The 23154-nt window shown below is 41.8% G+C and overlaps 1 protein-coding gene and 1 non-coding gene across 2 annotated transcripts in view; both read right to left on the bottom strand.

Annotated features, from left to right (window-relative positions):
• The window catches only part of LOC120734813 (deleted in malignant brain tumors 1 protein-like), a 59146-nt gene that overhangs the window by 24492 nt on the left and 11500 nt on the right, over positions 1 to 23154 (bottom strand). The window lies entirely within an intron of this gene.
• trnai-uau lies at positions 327 to 400 on the bottom strand. Its single transcript has one exon. It is a non-coding gene; the product is annotated as a tRNA-Ile (tRNA).

The following is a 23154-nucleotide window of genomic DNA, read 5'->3' as shown; positions in this document are numbered from 1 at the left end:
ACACTCCCTGCCGGTGACTGATGCCCTCAGGGGTCGGTGCGTTGGTGGTTCTTGGTGTCCGGGGCTGGGCGCTCAGGTATGTACCAGCTCACTCCCGGTGACTACTTGGCAGGGCCTGTCTCTTCTGCTAAGGAGCTAATAAAGGAAGCACTTTCCTTAGACGTGCAGATGCTTTATGGTGACTTGTGTCAGACGGGGTCCACCTAAACACACCAACACTCTGATCTCTGTGTTAGTGTGGGAGGTTGTGAGGCATCCACGATTTAAACTGGGGTAAAACCAGCAAAGGACACCTGTACAGTTTTAAGGGGTCCACACGCTGACAGCGGCACTGCTGGGATTTGAACCCAGGACCTCCTGTTTATAAGACAGGTGCTTTCACCTGCTCAGCCACAGCGCTGCAGTCAGCTGGCCTGACAGCTGGTCATCAGTCAGGAGTCATCTGTAAAGTTGGACACGTTGAAAATGCGCAGATATTTTGAACATGACATCAAAGTGCTCGTTACGACAGCGGCTTTCCTTAGGAGGAAAAACCTTCTGACCAATAAGACGCCGATGTCACGACTGTGATTCTGGACGTATTAACAGTGACATCATCAGTGATTGTGTCACTGTGCAGGTCACAGAAAACCAGCCTTTACACAACAGCACTTCCTGAGAGAAACTACCTGCTGAGCCACGTTTGCAGAGCCACAGTTAACGACAGCTTTCAGGCTTTATGCACAGCTGGAACTTGAACCCTGAAACTCTGCATCTGCACAACAGCTGCAAGGCACTGCTGGGATATGCACCCTGTTTACTAGCCAGCACTTTAACCAGCAGTGCCTTGCAGCCACAGTCTGTAAACCTGTCACAGATGAGGAAGGGTCGAAAGGTTCATCTCTGCTGTAAGGCTGACACTTTAACCAGTGACATCACAGCTCCTCAGCTGTCACAGGTTAGATTCAGTCACTGCACCATCTTGTGGTAGAAATCAGTATTGCACCAAAGAACAGCCAGGCCCTGCTTCGACTTCAGTTCAGTCATCAGTACTCAGACTCCTCTCAGGCTGTCTCAGGCTGTCGTGCACCTGCTGATGTTTGTAACTTAGTTTCACCTACAGTCTGTAAATCTGCCTCCATCAACACCAACGAGAGTAAAAGCTTGTTTAGACCTCGTCCTCCTTTTCAGCCACTGAAACACAAGCAGCCACATGAAAACCTCAGTAACTGATGCTGGGTTTGGATGTAGCCGTCCAGCTCAGTGTCTCTACAAGTGCCTTGTGTGGCTCACCCATTGTCTGAGCTCCTGCAGCATGGAGCTTGTCAGGTTTCAGGACCAGAGTTCATGTTTGCAGAGGCGTGGTTAACACATCCCACCTACAGTCTGTTTAGCAGACTGTAGGTTGAATGCTATAGTTGATGCTATAATTTAATTAAATGTGTTGAATTAAAGCTGAAAGTTCTGAGTCGTGCAGTAAAACTCTAAACTCACAGCAGAAATCACAGAGATAGCACAAACAAACAGGAACCTTTATTTCACCCAAACCTCAGAGTGTTGCGACACGATTACAGCCTCAGAGCTCTGAAGTGTTTTTATTCCACAAAACCTGATCTGGGACCTGCTTACTGTGACCTTTGACTCTGAGCTGTTCACCATGAATCACTGAGGTCATAAGGTCATACTTTCTCCAGCTTAACTCTGCAAAGTTACACACTCCTCACCACAGACACGGAGGATTTCTGTGGAGGCGTGGTGCCATCTGCTGGTGATTTTGTGTCATTGTTCCTTTGATCTGCTGGCAACAGGTGTTTGTTTTATTTATCAGCGCTTCTAAATGTTGCTTCTTACTTTTTTACCTGGAGCCAAACAGTGTGCAAATTTTCCTCTGACCTTTCACACTCCATGATAACAGCCACCCTCCACAAACCTGCTGAAGATGTGACTGACAGACAGTGTTGGTCAAGTTACTTGAAAAAAGTAATCAGTAACTAATTACTGATTACTTCCCCAAAAAAGTAATCCCGTTACTTTACTGATTACTTATTTTCAAAAGTAATTAATTACTTAGTTACTTAGTTACTTTTTAAAAACACGATTTACAACCTGAAGAGGTGATAAAGTGATAGATCTTTCAGCCCAATTCTACTTTTTCTGCATAATCCATCATACAAAATGTAATCAAATGGAAAAGTCTCTTTTTTTTTTAAACTTGTTTTATTAGTTTTAACCTTTTAACTTTATGCATCAAGCAAAAATTATCTGCACCATTCTCTGACTGGAAGAAATTAGTTTAACATTTAAACCTATTTTCTGCACATTCCAGCACATAAAATAAAATATTTTTTGTGTTTACACTCAGTCTTTAAATAGATGCAAGTAAAACACAGCAGAAAATAAATAAAGTCACAGACTCAGCGGTCCTGTTGCTCTATTTTCACCTGTAAAGCAGGATGGGGCAGGCGGAGGTTTACCCTGGTGCAGGTGTGCCGCGGTCAGTGGAAGAATCCGCGAGTTTCTCTGTGAATTTCCCATTACGTCGTAGCTACTCGGTGCTTGTTGGAGGTTTAGGGGGTTTTTTCGCTGTAAAAAGAAGTTTTCTTCCCACGCACGATGGACGCTAATGTTTTTGTCACTTTTTATGGAATCAAACTCAAAGTAAGGTCAGTACTTCCACGCTTTAAACGCTGCACGCTCATACTCTCTCCCACAATCGATATGTGATCCATTGTTGATCTGCACACAGCTGTTGTCACGAGCGTCGCACTCGCTTACGTCACTGTCGTGAGACATTCTCGCAAAAAAATCACGGTTTTAGTAACGCAGTAATGCAGCGTTCCTACGGGAAAGTAACGGTAATCTAATGCCCATCTCTGCTGACAGACAAACAAGGCTGAGCTTTGATGTGACCAAAAAGTCAAAGCTGTTCACTTGTACATTTTGTAAACATTAAAAACTCAAACTGAGTTCACACAAATAACGTTTACATGCAAAGATGGAAGTACTCCATCTGTTATATGTCTGTAATGCAGACTGTTGTGATGTTTCTGTTAGTTCAGCTTCAAACTAGAAACTGGACTTGAGTAACTGCATGGATATCAGTTTTTTCAGTTCTACTGTTTCATAATAATAAATGACTATGAATAAAAAGAAGCAGTGCAAACAAAACACAACAAACCACTTAGTTATGGATCACATACACTGCCTGCCTGTGACAGAACTGATTTAAAAAAATACCGAACTTGATGATCGGTTAGTAACCATCCAGGTCAGTCTGAGTTTCTACCCTCAGCTGTGGTGATGAGCTCTGGGTCAGGGATAAAAGCAGCAAACTTGCTAAAAAAGCAGGTGAGTTTCCTTCACAGAGTGGTTGGGCTGAAATTATCTGGCCTCTAAGATAGCCTTTAATGCCTCCCATACAACAGTCATTTTCATCCCTTGGGTTTGATTTGTCTCTAAGAAAAACTGTATTTGCTCAGAGACCTTTTTTGTTTAAATGAGTCTTTAGTTAGGAGTAAAGGATCAAGTCGCCAGGCCGGTTTTTGACTTAAGCGTTCATAAAAATTAACATCTAATTGTACTGGACTGTGGTCTGAGATAACAATAGAGTTGTATTGGCAATCTAAAACCTTGGGAAGAATTCTACTATCTACAACAAAAAAAATCGATCCGTGAGTATGGACCGGTGCACTGGTGAGAAAAATGAGAATTGTTTAGATGCAGGATTTTTGTCCCTCCAGGGGTCAAAAAAAGCAGAAGATTGCAATAAAGGATTTAAGAACATTACCCGCTTTTGAAATTTTGCTATCAGGTTTGGGTTTGATCGGTCAAGTTGAGGATTAAGTACGCAGTTAAAGTCACCACCCAGTATCAAATGGGACTCTGTTAAATCTGGCAGGTGTTTTAAAAAGGTACAATAAAAATTTGGGTCGTCCCAGTTTGGTCCATATACATTAGCAAGAATGACTTGTTTCCCATACAACCTGCCCTGTATAATAATATATCTCCCTCTGGTATCCGCCACAGTTGATAGGGAATAAATGGAATCCCCTTCCTAATTAGAATAGCCACACCCCGTGATCTATCCTCAAATTTTGAGCTAAATATTTGGCTTATCCATGTTTTTTTTTAGTTTAATTTGTTCACTTGATCGGAGGTGTGTTTCCTGCAGATATACAACATCGGATCTCAATGATTTTAAATGAGTAAAACCCTTGTGCGTTTAACCGGATTATTTATACCTTTAACATTCCAGCTTATAAAACGAAGAGCAGATGACTTTGCGAGCTTGCCATTCAGGTACCAAAATGCAGGTGCAGAAAAAATATGTCCCAACCTCTGGAATAATAAATCTTTCGTGCTTGAATCGATACGGTCCAATATCCTCTTTTCAGAGCTAGCAATAGCTCTCATAATCTCACTCATGTCATGGGTGGTGCCTCCGGTCTGTCCTCAGCATGGTCCTGTCAGGATCTGACGGCGCCCTGACCGGTCGACCTGCCAGTGTGTGTATATCTGTGTGTGTGTGTGTTCACCCAGGGATTGACGGAGGATTTACGGACACTAAGGAAGCACTTGGAGGAGAGACGGGCACTCACTACCACGCACGGGCTTACACGGAAGGAGGGACGCACTATCACATTGTTGCACATTTGAACTGTTGTCACCTTGCTGCACTGTAAATAAATGCACTGTCATTATTTCTGAGCTCCGCGCCTGAGTCCACTCTTTAACAACCGTGACAGGTCCGAGGCTTTTGCGGCCTGCTCTTTCCCCGATCTAGTTTTGCTCATATTTCGTACACCGTAGCCTTGAAGATGTAAAAAGTGCCTCAGAGCAGCACACGGGCGTGTTATCGTACTGTTGTTAAAAGTTCGTTAGTTTTGGAGCAATGGAATTATGAAACAAGTTAGTCCATTGAGGAGCCCTGTACAACACGTCTTCACATGGCTACCAGACACGCCCCCCGTCATTTTGTTATTATTCAATTCAGAACTGCCCAGACCAGACACAGTGACGTTTCACCAGAATCCCTTTGATCTCTGATCTTCTTATGACATCAGCACCCGAAAACCTATAAATAGGGGGAGAGGTTCTCACTCTTGTCAGTCTTTCAAAGATAGTGGAAGAATTCACTAGGCAGGAAAACACTTAAACTACTCGAAACTTCCGTTTCTGACACAGTTGACCGTATTTTTAAAAATCTTTTAGTTAGTACAGAGATTTAGCATCAACTTCAATTGAAATATGAGTCTGTCAAATCCTGTTGCATGCAACATGAGAGCCGAGAACGAAAAACTTCAACAGCAAATCAAAGAGCTGAAAAATGAGAATAAAACTCTCAAACAACAAAACTCTACCATACGTGACCTTAAAGTCGAGAACGCCGACCTTAAGGAGCAAAAAAGAGAGCTCATAAATGAGAACAAGATTCTCCAAAAAAAACATTGAAGTTCTCTTCAAACGAAGTGGGTTCTCTAAAAACAAGAGGAAAAGAGACCTGCAACTAGAGAATGAAACAATTCACTTCAAAATTCAAGAGCTGGAATATTGGAACCAAATTCTAAAGGATTTAAACAGCTCCAAAACCAAAGAGATCCAGCAACAGAAAGAGGGTGATGCAGGAAATGGAGGCAGAAATCAGAGAGTTGCAAAGCAGCAAGACAGGCTTGGTTATAAAAGTGGGAGACATGGAAAAGGACAACCAGTCTTTAAGAGAGGAAAATGATGTGATGGTAAAACGCATGTGTGAGCTGAAAAGGGACTTTGAAAAGGAAAAAGATGACATGCAACAGGAAATACAGGCTGTTAAAACTGAGCTCCATCAGGCAAACACAGCCTTTAAAGAGTTACAAGAGAGTGAAGAAAGAAAAAGGATCATGAATGAGGAAAACAAAACAACGGACAGTGAACAGCTCAGACAGACCCTGGAACCCCAATGCTTTGCACATGAAATTGACATATTGAGGCATAACGAACTTCTTGAACAGGACCTCCAGGAGCTTTCCAAAAGGAGTGGTGATTCTCAAAAAGAACTGAAACCACACAATGAGGGTGTGAAAGGAGAATCACGGATCTCCAAAGCCACTGAGAAAGACTCCCAACATGATTTTAACGTGACCAACAGAGAAAAGGAGTTGTTGTGCCATGAATTTGAGGAAAAGAAAAGAGAGCTTGAAGAGGTCAAGAAAAATCTGTGTGATGTACAGGAAGCCTTGAAAACAGAAGACATGGCGTTGCAAACCCAAGCTCAGACTCCCAAAGTTTCACAGGAAGAACATAACAATCTGATAAACAACTACGATGTCCAAGTTGACATACTCAAACAACAAAATAAGGCCTTAGAAAATAAGGTTAGTGACCTTACCAAAAAGATGTGGAATGGACGGGAAGCGATGAGACAAATGGAAAAGAACTTTCAAGAACAAAGGAAGCTACTCGAAAATCTCCGAGGAGAATTCGAGGAAATTTAGCACAACTACGACTTTGGCCCTCCCTATTAAAGCTGGTTAACGCAGGTTCAATGGGGCTATAACTTAGACAATGGAAGTTCATTTGATTTAATTGGCCCAAAATGAGTGACTGCACCCAGACACTCAGTAGCAAAAAAATTACAGAGATTCAAGAGAGAAAACTGTTTCTGCATAGACTCCTATAGTACTGCAAGTCGTGTCATCGCTTGGTGTCCTGCATAGAGTGCAGGTTTAAGGTATCTACGTATCTTTCAGAATTAGAAGCTATGCTGCGTCAGGGGTTATAACAGCTGTGCCCCCCCCCAACCGGTCGAGGCAGATGGCCGCCCCTCACTGAGCCTGGTTCTGCCGAAAGTTTCTTCCTGTTAAAAGGGAGTTTTTCTTTCCCACCGTCACCAATGGCCTTGATGACTGATAACCTTCACAGACACTGTCATCAAGGGTTTGCTCACAGGGGATCATCTGATTGTTGGGGGGTTTTCTCTCTTATATTGTATGGTCTTTACCTTACAATATAAACAGCCGAGAAGCGGCTATTTTTGCGATCCGGTGCTTTAGAAATACATCTTAGCTGAACTGAACTCCATAACATCTGGACCGAAATGCCTACACACAACGGTAGGCATTTCAATCAAGAGCGCTGTCTAAAACGTTCAGTGACAAGCATCAGCACCAGGATTGTTTTTTAGCTCACCAACAGTTCATGTTCCATACCCAGTTTTTATTGTGACTGCAACTTTGTAAGACTGGGTTGGGAGATGTTCTTGTGGTGAGCTTTTATTCACATAATTGGTTTCTTTAATAGTGAAATAAAATAAATTTGTATAACTGGAAACAGCGTTCTCATGTGTGATTATCACATTGTATTCTTTAAACCATGTAACAGAATATATAATATATATAATTTACTCATAGTAATATTAATATCTAATGTGATTGAGTTTCCTCATCTCTACTTATGTGCTGATGTGTTCACTGAGGCCATTGTATGGTCCATTTTGGCTGCATTTCCATGTTTTAAACATGAAATTTGCTTATTTAAAGGGTGTCTCATGTATCTCTTATGCAGAAATATGTGTTGCCTAGCTGGACAAATGTAGCACAGGTCTACTATTATTGGCCTAATGTATTTTACCAATCATTTCAGCATCCAGATAATCTCTTTCATACTCCCTTAGATGAATTTAGCCTGGTTGTCATGAAATAGGCATTTGAAACAATAACTACCAGTATCTTCGAATGTGTGTGATTTCACTAATCCTACACATTCTTTGCAAGACAACTGGGTGCTTTTATGTAAAGAATGATCTGAGAACACTGAGGCTAATGAAGTAACAAGAGAAACATAGTAAGTAGTCTTTCAGTTTGCATGATCAATTTTGATTATTGTTCATTTTCATTTACCATGTCAACATGTTTTAGAGCAACCTTTTCTGATTTTGAGCTCTTTTAGGTGTAAGTCATCGTCAGTGATTACCCTAAGCCCAAAGCAACACCAAACATGGGCAACCAAAATGCATCATTTTGTTAGCATGTAATTGTTCTCCCAATTCTTAGAAATCAGGAAACAACAAAAATAACAATTTTAACTTACAGACATGAAACACTCCCCCACCCTGGAAAAAAGTCCATTTTGCCTTTTACAAAAATATAAGGTTAGTGTAATGTTAGATTTTGCATTAATACCTATGACTGAGACCTCAAAGGTAATTCCTCGACTGCTTCAGTAACAGCCTGGTTGATTTTAACAAGTTAAGTAAATTTGCGGTCAATTTAGACTCAATTCAAAATCTCCTACTTGGGATGAACACTAAATGTAAATAGCTGACTTTCTAAATAAACCTATCCATCTTTGCAAGGTCAATTTTTGCTTTCACTAAATTCCAAATGTTTAGCCATAATTAGCTTAGCTGTCCTACTCTTGTTACTGCTCTTTCCTACTGCTGTTACAATCAAATGAACATCTCTGCAAAGATAAATTAGCTGAGACCTTAGGTTGATGGTAGTTACTAGCAAACACAGAAACTTACATACACTATATAGTACACTTCTATGATACATCACCAAATAGAACAATTTGTGGCAATGCAGACAAGCAGAGAAACATGCACAACATTGCTTCAGTCTCATAGCTACATGCAGCACAGTCAGTCCACCAAATCATCAAGCACTTAAAGTACCATTACTCATTAAAGACAGAAGGAAAATCACACTGCAACTCGATACACCTGGACAAGAAGCAAACTGGTAAGAGGGGTGATTTTACATTGACAGTTTACATTCAGGACTACGCTGCTATTGCTTTTCTTTGTTGTAACTTTTAAACTTTTTAAAATTTCTCTTCCCATTCAAATGAATGGCAAAATCTTCAAATCTCTTCAAACCTACCCTACTTTGAAACTTAACTACTTCAGAGTATGCAATAAGGTTGATTGTGTTCATCTGGACGCCCTCGTGGACTGGGATTGGGGACCCCTGCCTTAAAGACATGTAAAGCTGTCCAGGCTTTACATGGAGTTTAGTTCAAAACTGAAAGTTTTATTTGTTTAGATTGCACCTACATTTGGTTTCAGTAGCTCTACATTTAAATAGCCACCTCCTCCAGCGTATCCAGGGGAACACTAAGGCGCTCCCGGACCAGCTGACAGATATAATCTCTACAGCGTGTCCTGGGCCTGCCCGTGGGCCTCCTCCCAGTGAGACATGCCCAGTAACACTACTGTTCTGTCAAGTCTGACTGTAAGCACTCGGTTTAGATTAGAAAATTAATTGACCTATACTGAGGATATTGTTGGGCAGTGAAAGGAGTACTTAAAGAACCTCCTTAAGCCCACTGACATGTCTTTCATAGAGAAAGCAGACTGAGTGAGGGGGATGACTCATATGTAAGCAGGGCCAAGGTCACTGAGGCAGTTTAACAACTCCTTGGTGGCAGGGGTCCAAGGAGTGGATGAGGTTCGCCCCGAGTTCCTGAAGGCTCTGGATGTTGTAGGGCTGCTGCATGGAGATCTGGGATGATAGTTCTGGATTGGCAGAGTGGGGGTTCCCATCTTCGAGAAGAAGAAGCAATAAGTCTGACTCATTCACCATGGCTGTTGGACTCTACCAGGGCTGCCCTTTGTCACTGATTCTGTGCATAATGTTTATGGACAGAATTTCTAGGTATAGGAAGGCTTCCACTTGGATGGTCTCAGAATTTTGTCTCTGCTTTTCACTGGCGATGTGTTTCTGTTGGCTTTATCAGGCAGTGGCCTCCAGCTCACACTGGAGCAGTTCACAGCCAAGTGTGAAGCAGCAAGAATAAGAATCAGCACCTCCAAGTCTGAGGCCACGGCCCTCAGCCAGAAAAGAGTGGAGTGCCCACTCTGGGTCAGAGATGAGCTACTGCCTCAAAAGAATAGTTTAAGTATCTCAGTCTTGCTCACAAATGAGGGGAGAGGGGAGCAGAAGATCGACAGAAGGATTGGTGCTACAGCTGCAGCGATGTGGATGCTGTCCATCATGGTGAAGAGAGCTGATTGTAAAAGTGAAGTTCTCTTTTTACCTTTCAGCGTCCCTTCCCTCACCTATGGTCACAAACAGTACAATCAGTATCTTTCTCTGAAGGGTGGCTGGCCTCTCCATTAGAGACAGGGTGAGGAGCTCGACCATTCGGGAAGGGCTCAGAGCCGCTCCTCCTCCGCATTGAAAGGAACAGCTGAGGTGGTTCGGGCATCTGACAAGGCTGCCTCCTGAGTGAGCTGTTCTGGGCATGTCCCACTGGGAGGAGGCCCACGGGCAGACCCAGGACACGCTGTAGAGATTATATCTGTCAGCTGGTCTGGGAACGCCTTGGTGTTCCCCTGGATAAGCTAGAGGAGGTGGCTGGGGAGAGGGAAGACTGAGCATCTCTGCTTAGGCTGCTGTCCCTGCAAGAGGTGGAACAAAATGGATGGATATTGTAATCGTTTTCTCTCGTAGTTCCTTGGTGGCTGCTGGTGGTGTCAGCAGTTCCTGGCATCCTGGTGCTCCTGCTGGTCCTGTTGGTGGTCTGTCTGGTCCTCTGGAGAAGACGACGAGCCAGGCGGTTTGATCCCAACGTCCTAATGCAAAGTCTGTGCTCATCAGAGCAAACAGTATACAGTGGGCAAAATAAGTACTTGACACTCTGTTGAATCCACCTTTTTAACTATTTACAAATAAATTATCAGTTTATAATTTTTAAATTAATAATTTCATTTTAATAGTGGAAGATGTTCTGTAACAGTGAATGTGTGTTGTAGTTGGAAAGCACAGCTGTGAGATGTTTCCTGTAGCTGGTCACCAGGTTTGTGGACGTCTCAGCAGATTTTAAACTTCTCCCTGCAGATCGTTGCTTGTATAAAAACTTCAGCTCTCTCTGGAGGTTTTATATCTGATTAAGTCCAGAGACTGGCCAGGCTTCTTCACGAGCCACTCATTGGTAGTTTTGGCCATACGCTCCGGGTCAAACCCCTCCATGATGATTGTTCCTGATATTTTTTATTTTGTCTTCAGTGCCGTCCAAATGCCATGAGTGGACTGATGCCAGACAGCTCAGTTTTAGTCTCATATAACCCCATCACATTCTCTCAGGTCTCATCAGAATCATTCATGTGTTCATTGACAAACTTCAGATGTACATGAACGTGAGCCTTCTTGAGGAGTACCTGTGTGTGCTGCAGGTTTAAAACCAACACAGAATAATGTTTTCCTGCTCACTATGGTCCCAGCTGCTTTGAGATGCTTTTCTTTCTCTCTCCAAGCTGCTTGTATCAATGAGTAGTTCTTCAGTGTTGCTTGAAATATCAAATATGCACCTTTTAACCGTGTCAGGGAGAAAGGGACGGCCTGTAATGTTGCTGACGGGATTCTCCAAGTTTTCTTTGAAAGAAGTCAAGAGCTCATTGATGTCTCTGGGGTTTAATGTCTCTGTCTTCTTAATTTGTTGGGCCTCAGGCTGTCAGAGTTTTCAAACATAAAAAACACACGGGTCTCTCCTCATCTCCTACCACGTTCACAGTGAGTGAATACATCATATTTCCTTTTTGGCTTATTGTCAGCATTTGCCTCTTTGTCTTAGACGCAAATGTTTTTCTTTTCGTCACTGTCAAATATCTCTCCATTGTGATGACCATCCACAGCAGCAAATGTGCATTTATTATTAATGTAATGGAGTCGAATGTGGAACTAATTAATTACCACAATACTTTTCTGTAACTTGCGCCCCACCTGTTAGGCTCTGGTTACTCTTCCACTGATATTAATAAAACCAGCAAGTGGAGATATGATCCCCCTTCCGGCCTCAGGCTACATATGCCCGCTTCACCAATATCTGCTGTTCTCATTCTTATGCCCCCTTTTCTTCTTTCCTTCATTCACTTCTCGTGAATACACGGGGATCTGCCCGGCCCGGGAGACGCTGCCAGTCCCCTTTGAGGGCTTCCTGAAACCGCAGCACCAGTTCATGGCCTCTCATCCATCATCGCTCATCATAACTGAGCACGTGGTCCCAGCTAGTTAAACTTAGATGTTTTAAAATGTTCATAACTTGAGATATGATATATAAGTATGAGACAATGAGAGAAGGACAAAGGTTTTCTATCTAACACTATTTGACTTTATTTGAATGCTCTATTAACTGAAGGAGAGGTCTGTTATTCACAGAGCTTCGGACGAAGGTGAGTAAGATTGCACCAGTGAGGGGAGGAGGTTTGCTTACTTGTTTGCAGGTGAGGCAAGGCTAGAGTAGGGGTGGCGTACTTGTTGTTCCCAAAGTTTTTAGAAGTAGAATGGGAGGCAGAGCCTTCAGTTTTCAGGCCCCTCTTCTGTGGAACCAGCTTCCAGTTTGGATTCAGGAGACAGACACTATCTCTACTTTCAAGATTAGGCTTCATTGATTTAATTGATAGATTTTCTTGACATTTTGTTTTTCACTATTAAAATCAACATACGACCTATGAATTCAACAAGAGTCAAATACTTAATGTTTCATTAAAAAAATGAATGTTTTTTAACTTCATATTTATTGATTTTGTTTTGTTGCTTGTGTTTTAGTGGCTGTCACAGCCAGATATGGGTGTGATGGCAAAAAGAAAGAAGAGGACGAGGAGGAAGAGAAGCACTATGTGAATGTTGAGCACGTGGAGACTGAAAGTAAATACGCAGAGCAAGCAGAAGGAGTGGAAGAGGAGGTGACTGACGCTGATTATGAGGAAATAGAGGATAAAGATAAAAGCTGTGATGATGAAAATAACTATGTACATGTAATAGAGGCGTGTGCTGAAGAAGATGTGGACGTTTATGGAGGAGAGCAAATTTACCAAAACATTTAGATTTCACTGAAACAGACTGCTTCTAATATCATGCTTTTCCACCTGAGCATTCAAAGCATTCTGTACATTGACCCCTTCTTTTGAAACACCTACATGCTTTCTGTCTTAATTTCATATAAATTCATATTTGGTGAGCGGCTCAGGGTTAGCATCCTGCCCGAGGAGACAGCAGCAGCCAGTGATTGAATCACAAACCTTCAGATTAGTAGCTCTGCCTCTGAGCTACACCAGGCTGCATGAGGAGCATAATGAATTTGAGAGGTCATTACCAAATGTGACAGATTCTACAACACAATTAAAGGGCTTATGCAGAGTGTTGCCTGATTTTATTTTAAATATTTTAGTTCTCAGTCCTACAGGTGAAGTGGTGAAGGAAAGAGGACAAGGACACTTGGTGGTGCAATTAGGACGTTTGGGAAAGTATTCAAAGGAAGACGTCAGTGAAGGAAAAGCAGGATAGTCGGGGAGATGAGCGTACATGAGAATAATAATAATCAGATTACAGCATTTACATTTATGTTAGACGACTTTTAATTAACTGCTTTAGCCCACTACAATGAAAATGTAAACAAATCTTGTTCATGACCTGTAGGATGTTAACACTATTGGAAGTAAAAATAATTATTTTTATTTATAAAGCTCTGACTTGTATGATGAGTCTGAGTCTGGGAGAGAGTCTGTAACTCTGTCTGCAAAATACAGTAAATAATGACCAATGTTGGGAAATTAATTATATAGTTACTTCTTCAAAAAAGTAACTGAGTTATGCAAACAAAGTTTTTTGCAGCTTTTACCTAAAAATGCAGCCAAGGTGTTTTTTAAATAAACATTTCAAACTATTTACAGAACAATCAGCTGTTCTGCATCAAATCTGATGCCACACAAATTATTTGTGCCGCTCCAAAAATAATTTCTGTCCACTATGAGATGAAGGAGAACAACAGCCTGATACCTGCAGGCCTGACAGCAGCAGATGTGTCACTGCTGTAACACCTGTAACACTCAGCAGTCGCCTCATTGTTCTGACACACAACAGAACTACTGACTGCACTGCACACTAACTACACACTAACTACACACTAACTTACACACTAACTACACACTAACTACACACTAACTTCCCTAACTACACACTACCACTAACTACACACTAACTACACACTAACTTACACACTAACTACACACTAACTACACACTAACTACACACTAACTACACCACTAACACACAACTTACACACTAACTACACACTAACTACACACTAACTACACACTAACTACACACTAACTTACACACTAACTACACACTAACTGCACACTAACTTACACACTAACTACACACTAACTACACACTAACTTACACACTAACTACACACTAACTACACACTAACTACACACTAACTACACACTAACTACACTAACTACACACTAACTACACACTAACTACACAATAACTACACAATAACTACACACTAACTACACAATAACTACACACTAACTACACACTAACTACACAATAACTACACACTAACTACACACTAACTACACACTAACTACCACTAACTACACACTAACTACACACTAACTGCACACTAACTACACACTAACTACACACTAACTGCACACTAACTACACACTAACTACACACTAACTTACACACTAACTTACACACTAACTACACACTAACTACACACTAACTGCACACTAACTACACACTAACTACACACTAACTTACACACTAACTACACACTAACTACACACTAACTTACACACTAACTACACACTAACTGCACACTAACTACACACTAACTACACACTAACTGCACACTAACTACACACTAACTACACACTAACTACACACGATTTGCGCTAAACCTCGCAAATCTCTCACATCTCAAACACGCCGTCACTCCTAAAACTTGCCCCTCCCTAAACATCTAAATGCCATGTTGCCATATCATTTGTTTGATTGATCCACATGGTACATTTTTCCACCAATAGTAAAGGCTGGAGGGGGGCTGTCTTTGCTCACAGGCGGAGTGATTTCGAGCGTTTTCCTTATAAAACGCCGTTTTTACCGTTTCTTCCTGCAGTAAATATAAACAACGACAGTATTCAGGAAGAAAAACAAACACTGCAGATATTTTATCATGACTCTGGTTTTACGTGGCCGATCAACACAGTTTAAAAACTGGTATAAAGTCCACACTTTCCCGTCAGTTGTTCCGTCTGTCCTGCTCACATCTCCAATGGTTGTACACGTTGGCTGTGTCCCAATTAAGAGACTATGGGCTCAAAATGTGGTCATAAATATTTTGTACTTGTAAATCAGTTTATATGTGTAAAAAAGATTTGTGTGTGGACTTAGCCAAAAAAAACCCCCCAGCAAGTTACAAGTACGAATTTTGACCCTATTTTTCTTCCTTTCATCTGATTGGTCAATGTCATGTCAATCACAAATGTAACAATCCAATCGGAGAACAGATGGGTTTGGCTGTCGGAGGGGCGCTTTTTTTGAACTGCAGGTCCTTGAAGGGTAATACAGTTTGAAGCTGGAGGATCTCTATATAAATATCCGATAGAAGCTAGGTCTCCTAACTTTCAGCAGCTGTTGGACAATGGCCAATATTATATTTATTGTCAGATTATTATGATATATATATATATATATATTACAGGATATATTACATCAGTGAACTTGAACTCTGTTATTCACTGGGCTTCAGTAAAGATTCAGGTTGCATGCTGCAATGCTTACATATATGTGTAAAAAGAAAATGTACGAGCTGTGATAACTGTTTCTGATAGAATGAAGAGTAGACTGATGTATGAAATATTCCTTTATTGGGTGAGAAAATCAGACCATGTCATAACTGCTTTAAGTCACACAGAATAGATATCAGAGCCTTAAACAGGCTGACGTCTGCTAAATGGGTCAAACTGGGCAGAAAGTCTACAAACACATAACATCCTTATAGAATATGATGTAACACTATAGATCAACTTACCTCAGAATATATAAGGCATATAAACAATTACAGCAATATGATGCAACAAACACAGCAGCTACTGATCCAAAATACTCAAAGCTTCATAGAACTGAAACAAACATTTATTTTTAGCTCCATTCTGCTGCTGATACATACTTTAGGTTTCTGAACATTAAACTTGTTGCTGCCTTTCATAGTGTGTAACTTGAAGGCCCTGAGTACTTTCTCCCACACTGGAAACACTGGGATGATCACATTATGTGAACATTACCTAATAAGACTGATTCAGCACAGACAGTTATGTTAAACTTTCCTAGCAGTCCTTCACAAACAGGGAACAGTCTGTCTATTCTCTCCGTCTGTCAGCTGCTGCTGGCTCTTCCTCCTCCTCTTCCTCACACACTGCTGAGTTTGTCCTGGTGGATCATCAGGGCTGCAAAGCCTCACAGATGATGTGCAGCAGTGGGTCCCTCAGTCTGTCCTCACTCTGGACACTTGCAGTCGTCACACATGGAAATCAAATGTGTGATAAGCTGCAGGATTCAAACACAAGTGTAACTTATAAACACATGTTCATACTTTTATTCCACAATCAGAGAGAAAGAAACAGAGAGAGTGTGCAGGACAGACAGACAGGTGGCAGTCTCAGGTGTACACACTGCTACACAACAGCACCAGAGAAGCAGGATTTAGTGTTTGTGTTATTACGAGTGTAAACAAGAAGAGTTCCAGATGGTGCAGTGGACACATGTGTGACTGCTGTGATTAAAGCATCTTTCTTTCAGCTTAACGAGTGAACCGTCAGCTCGTTCAAACACACGTTAAAGTGCGTTTAGCTCGACACCACCGAACAGAGGCAGCAATATAACATAGCTCACATTAACAGTGCAGTGAATCCTGCTTGTGCCGTGATGTTCAGGACTGCAAACCGAGCAGCATCACTGACTTTCAGCTTGTTGTGTTTGTGGATATATGACTGACTTTAATTATCCATAAAATCATCACATTCTCTGTCAGATTAAGGTCGACTATATATATATGTAGAGGCTTTAAAACCAAGTTAACGCTGACAGTACAAACATCACTAATGTTTGTAACTTTGCCGACATGTGTCCAACAGTAATGCTTTAATGTTCTTCGTTATTAAACTTTCGCACATAAATAAGTGACGTCATATTCAGTACTTACTTTTGACAGTTCACTCTTCGGCCGCTCCCTTCTGCCGGATTTTGCGGCAAAATTATCCACACCCACCGCCGCGCTATGAATTGTGGGATATATGGGACCACGAAGCGTGCACCCGACCACGCTTGATATTTGGGGAAATCGACGCCGCATTTGGAGTACACGGGACAGCTGTCGTCGCGTCGCTGTGACGTAATAGGTCTCAAAACGCGTACTCGAAGCGTGCGGTCTCTGGATTGGGACACAGCCCTTGTAATTAACGTGGCTTCACTCCACATCAGCCGCTTTGCTCGCTAAAACACCGGTGTCGGCACATAAGGACGCTGCCATAGCCTGTCAACCACGTGGATTAGCTGCGTATATACGAATGTGAATCGCATCGTTGGCTGGACTGTGGGATAAGGTGGCATCGTTCTGATCCCATACGGGAGCAGAGAGTCACTGACTAACACTGCAGATCTCACAGCTGAGCTTGTCAACAACAGTTAGTCCAAGAGGATCAAACACTTCTTTCCCACTAAAATGCACATTTATTTGTAACTGGGACAGAATGCCTTCCACTGTTAAAATAAACCTGCTATAAAATGATCAATTATGAAATTATAAACTGATCATTTATTTCTAAAAGGTTAAAATGGTGAATTCAACAGAGTGTCAGATACTTATTTCCACTGTATACTGTTTGTTCTCATGAGCACAGACTTTGGATCGGGACGTGGGGATCAAACCGCCTGGCTCGTCGTCTTCTCCAGAGGACCAGACAGACCACCAGCAGGAGCACCAGGATCCCAGGAGCTGCTGACGCCACCAGCAGCCACCAAGGAACTACGAGAGAAAACGATTACAACATGTTTCTGGGAAATCTGCAACATGAAAAGTGATGCTGTGTGAGCAGTCTCTTGAGGTCAAATGTCTGCCAACTGAAAGCAAAAGCACTTTGATGTTTTGTTGTCAACGTTTTAATTACATTTTTGAAACTTTTCAATTGTTTTATTTAACCTCCTGGGACCTGCCGTCCACATATGTGGACATCACATTTTGGGTTATTTAGACCAAAATACTGAATTTTGCTCTACAAGGGCCTGATATCTACTTACGAGGACATTATGCTGCTACTGTTCTATCACATTTTAAAATGAATATCCTCACATGTGGCTCTGATTTTTCTTAAAAACAAAAATAAGGTTAAAAAAAATCTGGTATTTCTTTGTTTTTACATTCATCGGGCCCCAATCAGCCCAAATATCAAAGAGGAATTAAAAATGCTGCTGTGGAAGAGTTCAGGTCTCAGGAGTATGCGTGCGTATGCACCAGCTATGCAAAAGTGGTCCTGTTTGAAGTATACATGTACGATAATGCATCATGAAATGATACCAGTGCTGATCGTTTGGACAAACTAAGTCTCCAGAGATGAGTAGTAGATGCTGATTAAACACCAGGACTGGATGGCATTTAACTCCAAGTCATTTGAGTTTCTCCCAACTTCACTGTAGGTGGTTTTGTTCCATGTAGCCGTAGTTAAAGCTCTTAATTCTCATGTCCTTTGATGTTGTGTACTGATCTACTGCATGTAACATAATCAGTTTCATTTCATATTGTGCGACTCCCTCCAAGATATCGTGCATAATATCAACAATTTTCACATGTATTGAAGCACTGCAATGAGTTTAGAATCCAAGACTGTTTAACACCCATCACATGAGGCAGTCTGGGATTTGCCTCCATGTTTTGTTCAGTATGAAGTGCTTGAGTTTGCATGATTATCTTGGGTGAATCCTCTGTAAACTGTCTGAAAGTCGTCTTTCTCAGCAAGACAAAAGTGGCAACAATATCTGGCACTAAATGACTCTAGAAAACCAAACAGACAGTGAAGACCAAGGTTGTCAGTAGTAACTTGGGCAGTAGTTCCATGTACTGGGTCATCATGCAGGGCAATCGTAACTCCATCCCCTCCAGGATCTTCATATCCTTCACAGTTGGATCAAGTATCTTAGAGAAGCCACATGTTCGGGATGTTGAACTTCTTGGCAACTGTGAACATAATAAAATTGCATTATACATTTGAAATAAACACCAGAACAAGGCAAAGAAAGTGAAATTAAATAAATTGAACAAAATAAACCTAAACAGTTGGTATAGCAGCTATTATAACATCATCCCAAAGCTTGACTGATTCACACCATGAAACACGCAGGAAACGTTGACTTTTTTACTCACCGTGTTCCAGAAATGATCTGTAGGTCAGCTGGCCCTCAAAACTGATGCACTTCTGTTGCTCTCTGCACTTCACATGCACAGCTCGCATCCTTCATGATATGAAAAGGATATTTTTAAATAATTAGATTTACTACAAATACTTACAAAATTGAACAAAACACAAAAGGCTTAAGAAACATTTAAAACTGCACACTTGTGCAGACTGCAACCATGTATGCTTTTCAATTCGAGTAAAACACACGTGCTTGCTAAACTAACAGCAGTACACATACAAGACTCTCTCCATTAAACACACATGATCCTAACCAACGATCAGGCGAAAACAGTCGTGTATGTGACTCAGAGTAAACCACACGTGCAAACTGAACAGGTGAAACATCCACAAACGTCATTCCTCGATAAAACACACACTAACAGAACATCAGGTAAAAAAGTTTCACGACTCAGTTTGGAGTAAAACACATGTGCTCACCGACCTTTGGATAAAACATTGGTGCACTGGATTTGCTACAAACACACTACCCTGGTCAGTTATACTACCTAAAGCAGCTATTGAGCAATGCTAAACTTAGTTTAGTGATATATACCTTAATGCTGTCTGTGAGTAGTCTAACAACATTAATTTAGCAGAAGCTAACATAAGGCATGCAAGAGCCACAAGCTGTAATCTTACTTACAGACCTTTCAGATAAACAGAAATTCCCCATTTTATCCTAAATTCAATCATTATTGAGCACTTGGCTCACCTACCTGGCTCATCGCTGACAGTTGTCTCTGTTCCACTGCGGGATAGTGGGCGTGGTCATGCCATATTACTCCAATAGAATTTCCTCTGTTTTTTTGCTCCAACTGTGGCGGCCAATCGAAACGATTACAATCCAAAATGAGTAAAAATGACTCTTTTAGGGGAAAATAATGTTAAAAATTACTCTCTCCGTTTTCCTGTGTAGGATAGCAACCTTGGAGGTGAGGACGCCTAAAAAGCTTAGTCCTGGGGTTGGTTCCCCCACCGTACCGTACTTATAACCTGAGGACTCAGGGCTCTCAAACAATAACAGAATAACACTGAAGCTGCCGCGTAATCACGGCTTTACATTTATTCTGGAATAGAACGAGGATATTTTGACATCTAAGGTTGAGTTCTATATTAGGTAAAAAAGGTTGAATTACTCGCTTCAGTGGCGGAAACTGTTGATTGCTGTGTGCCCGTCCCCTGACGAGTGTGCAAAATTAAATAAGAAAGAGGAAAAAGAGGGCAATTTGGAGCCACATACAGATAGACGGGCGTAATTAGGTGCAATACTCTGTGGTGTAAAAAAAAAAAACAGTAAGAGGTGAGTGGTGGTGTGAAAGATGTTGGGTTTTAAATCTGACGTAGAGAAAGGAGAAATAAAGGGAGAGTGGAGGATTATGGAGAAGCAGAGAGAGGACTGTGTTGTGAGACGGGCGTTTGTGCTGTAAAGGTGGGCGTGTTGCCTGCTGGTCTATTTAACAGTGATGAAAATGATATTAAATAAATCTCTTAGTGTGTTAATACAGGAGGCTACGGACCTGGACCAACCGCCCACCACAAGCACAGCGACCAGAGCAAAATGATAGTGATGGGAACCACACCCAGCAAGAATCAGCAGCTGTGCAACCGACAGCAGAGGAGAGAAGTAGAGGAGAAACTAAGAGAAGCTGTAATTCATAAAATCGGGTTGAAATTTGGGGCCAACGGACTTGTGGAGGTTGGGAAAGCGTCCGGAGCATCGCAACAAAAGGTGAAACAAAAACACACAAGCAGAGAAACGTGAGAGAAAAGCTCCTTTTAAGGAAACGCCGGCAAGGTTAAAGCAGGGAAACTTAACCTACACCTGTTGTCAAATGATGAAGTTTATCCACTACTAACAAATAAACTCTCTGGGTTGCAGGACAACAACTTAACTTCAAAGAAAAAGAAAAGAAAGAGACTGGTTTGACCAACCAGTGATGAGACAACAAATTCAGTGGTTAAGAGTCAAATTGTGAGAAGTTTCCTGCTGATCGAACAACACAAGTGAGTTACTGACGGAAGAAAATTCTCTTTTGTGCTTTTAAACATGATCTTAAGAATTTAAACATGTACCTGCGTTGTCCTGTCAGCTTGGTGGGCTATGAGTTGATTATATCGTGAGAAAAAAAACAAAAAAAGGGGAGAGAAGGCTGACACGGCCTGGCCCGGTGTCTCTCCCCTCTCTTTGTGACACAGCCAACACAACATCGTTTTCCTGTTCGTCTGTTTTTGTTTTTCCTCTGTATGTTTAATTACAGGCTGCTTTGCCGGCCCTGGAAGCCGTGGCTGACCTGGACTCCTGCTCTCCCCTCTACCACCTCTGACGTGACCCTGACCAAACGCTGCAGCAGCTGGACCCACAACAACAACCTGAAAATGTCAACAGTGCAGCAGGAAAAGGATCTCATGCAGCGGAGACGGAGAGCGCCGAACCTAAGGCCCGCTGTTACGTTCTTAGGCTACGTCCACACGTACACGGGTATTTTTGAAAACGGATATTTTCCGTTTTCGTTTTAAAAAATAATCCCGTCCACATGTAAACACAGAAATGAAGGAAAACGCTGCTAGGAACATGCCAAAGCAACAGGTGGCGATATATTCCTAACCGTGTAGAAATGTTGGCCAATCAGAAGTCTAGAAGCCTCGGTGGGAAAAAGTAAACAAAGCTGGGGCATAGAAGCAGAACGGAGTCGTATGTGTGGAGGGACAGTAACTGTGTGTATATGTAAGCATTTAAACACTGCAGAGAGTACAATTAACAGTAACAGTATTGTAGAAATTCATTTCACCGAAACAATAACATGGCGCACAGTGTGACGTCAAAAAATGCGCACACCTTTGACGCTGCGTTTTCTGCGTTTTTCTCGTCCACACGTAAATGCAAAAACGGAGTTTTCAAAAATATCCACCCTGGCCGGAGTTTTTAAAAATCTCCGTTTTCAGTGACCAAAAACGCCGTTTACGTGTGGACGAAAGGTGCAAACGCATAGAAAAATCTGTGTTTTCAAAAATACCCGGGTACGTGTGGACGTAGCCTTAGTCTAGGCGTGTATTGAACGCAACAAGAAATTGGCCCCACTCAGCACCACCCAAGAAAGAACACAAACAGTCGAATCTTTTAAAATGCTAAGCAGCCATTTATTTGCTTCAGCAGTGAGCAGTGCCAAAAATAACAAACAAAACTCCCTGATGGCCTACGCTTTCCTACACAAATGAAAACCAACCAAAAGACAATTCACTTTCCTAACTTTCTAACAAAAAACAGGAGAAAACGTAATTCTTCTCACGCCTACTAGGCTGCTGCAGTGAACAATACATACAAGGTGAACAAAATACACGATTGCTATTTTACAAATCTATTTACAGCTGTTTACAAAACTAAGATACTAACACCAGTCACACACACACGGCTATACTTGCAAATCAATAGGCAAACGCTGCCGATCTCCGACCTGTATTCCCATGTGATGTTTTTGTTGTGTGTGTAAGTCTGGGGGGGTTTCTATTCCACTGTGGGGCAACCTGCATGTGGCCAATAAAGCCTTCATTCATTCATTCATTCATTCATTCAAAGACACTATGAAACAATGACTCAGAAACACATGCTATTTGTTGGATGGTGGCGGCGAGTAGAGAGAGGGGGCCAGGCGGCTGTCATCTGGTAGTTAAATACTGGAGGTGATTAGCCAATTATCCAATCCAAGGACAGGAAGAGACTCCACCCAACTACTCAGCAGGCACGCCCAGGTGTCCAACTCCTAAAAGAGAAAGGGGGAAAAACCCACAGCTACTCTCTGGTGGGAGGAGTCACACATAAAACAAACACTGACAACATTGGATCATAAGCTTCGTTCGGCGAGATGTCCGGACTGATATATTGTAGACATTGACTTTGAGTGCAGAGGATGCAAACACGCTTACACACACATGGATTATGAGTAGAATAA

This window comes from Simochromis diagramma, unplaced genomic scaffold (genome assembly GCF_900408965.1).
Source record: "Simochromis diagramma unplaced genomic scaffold, fSimDia1.1 OVJJ01000176.1, whole genome shotgun sequence".
Taxonomy (NCBI): domain Eukaryota; kingdom Metazoa; phylum Chordata; class Actinopteri; order Cichliformes; family Cichlidae; genus Simochromis; species Simochromis diagramma.
The sequence above is the reverse complement of the archived record's forward strand: the minus strand, read 5'-3'. Positions and strand labels throughout refer to the sequence as shown.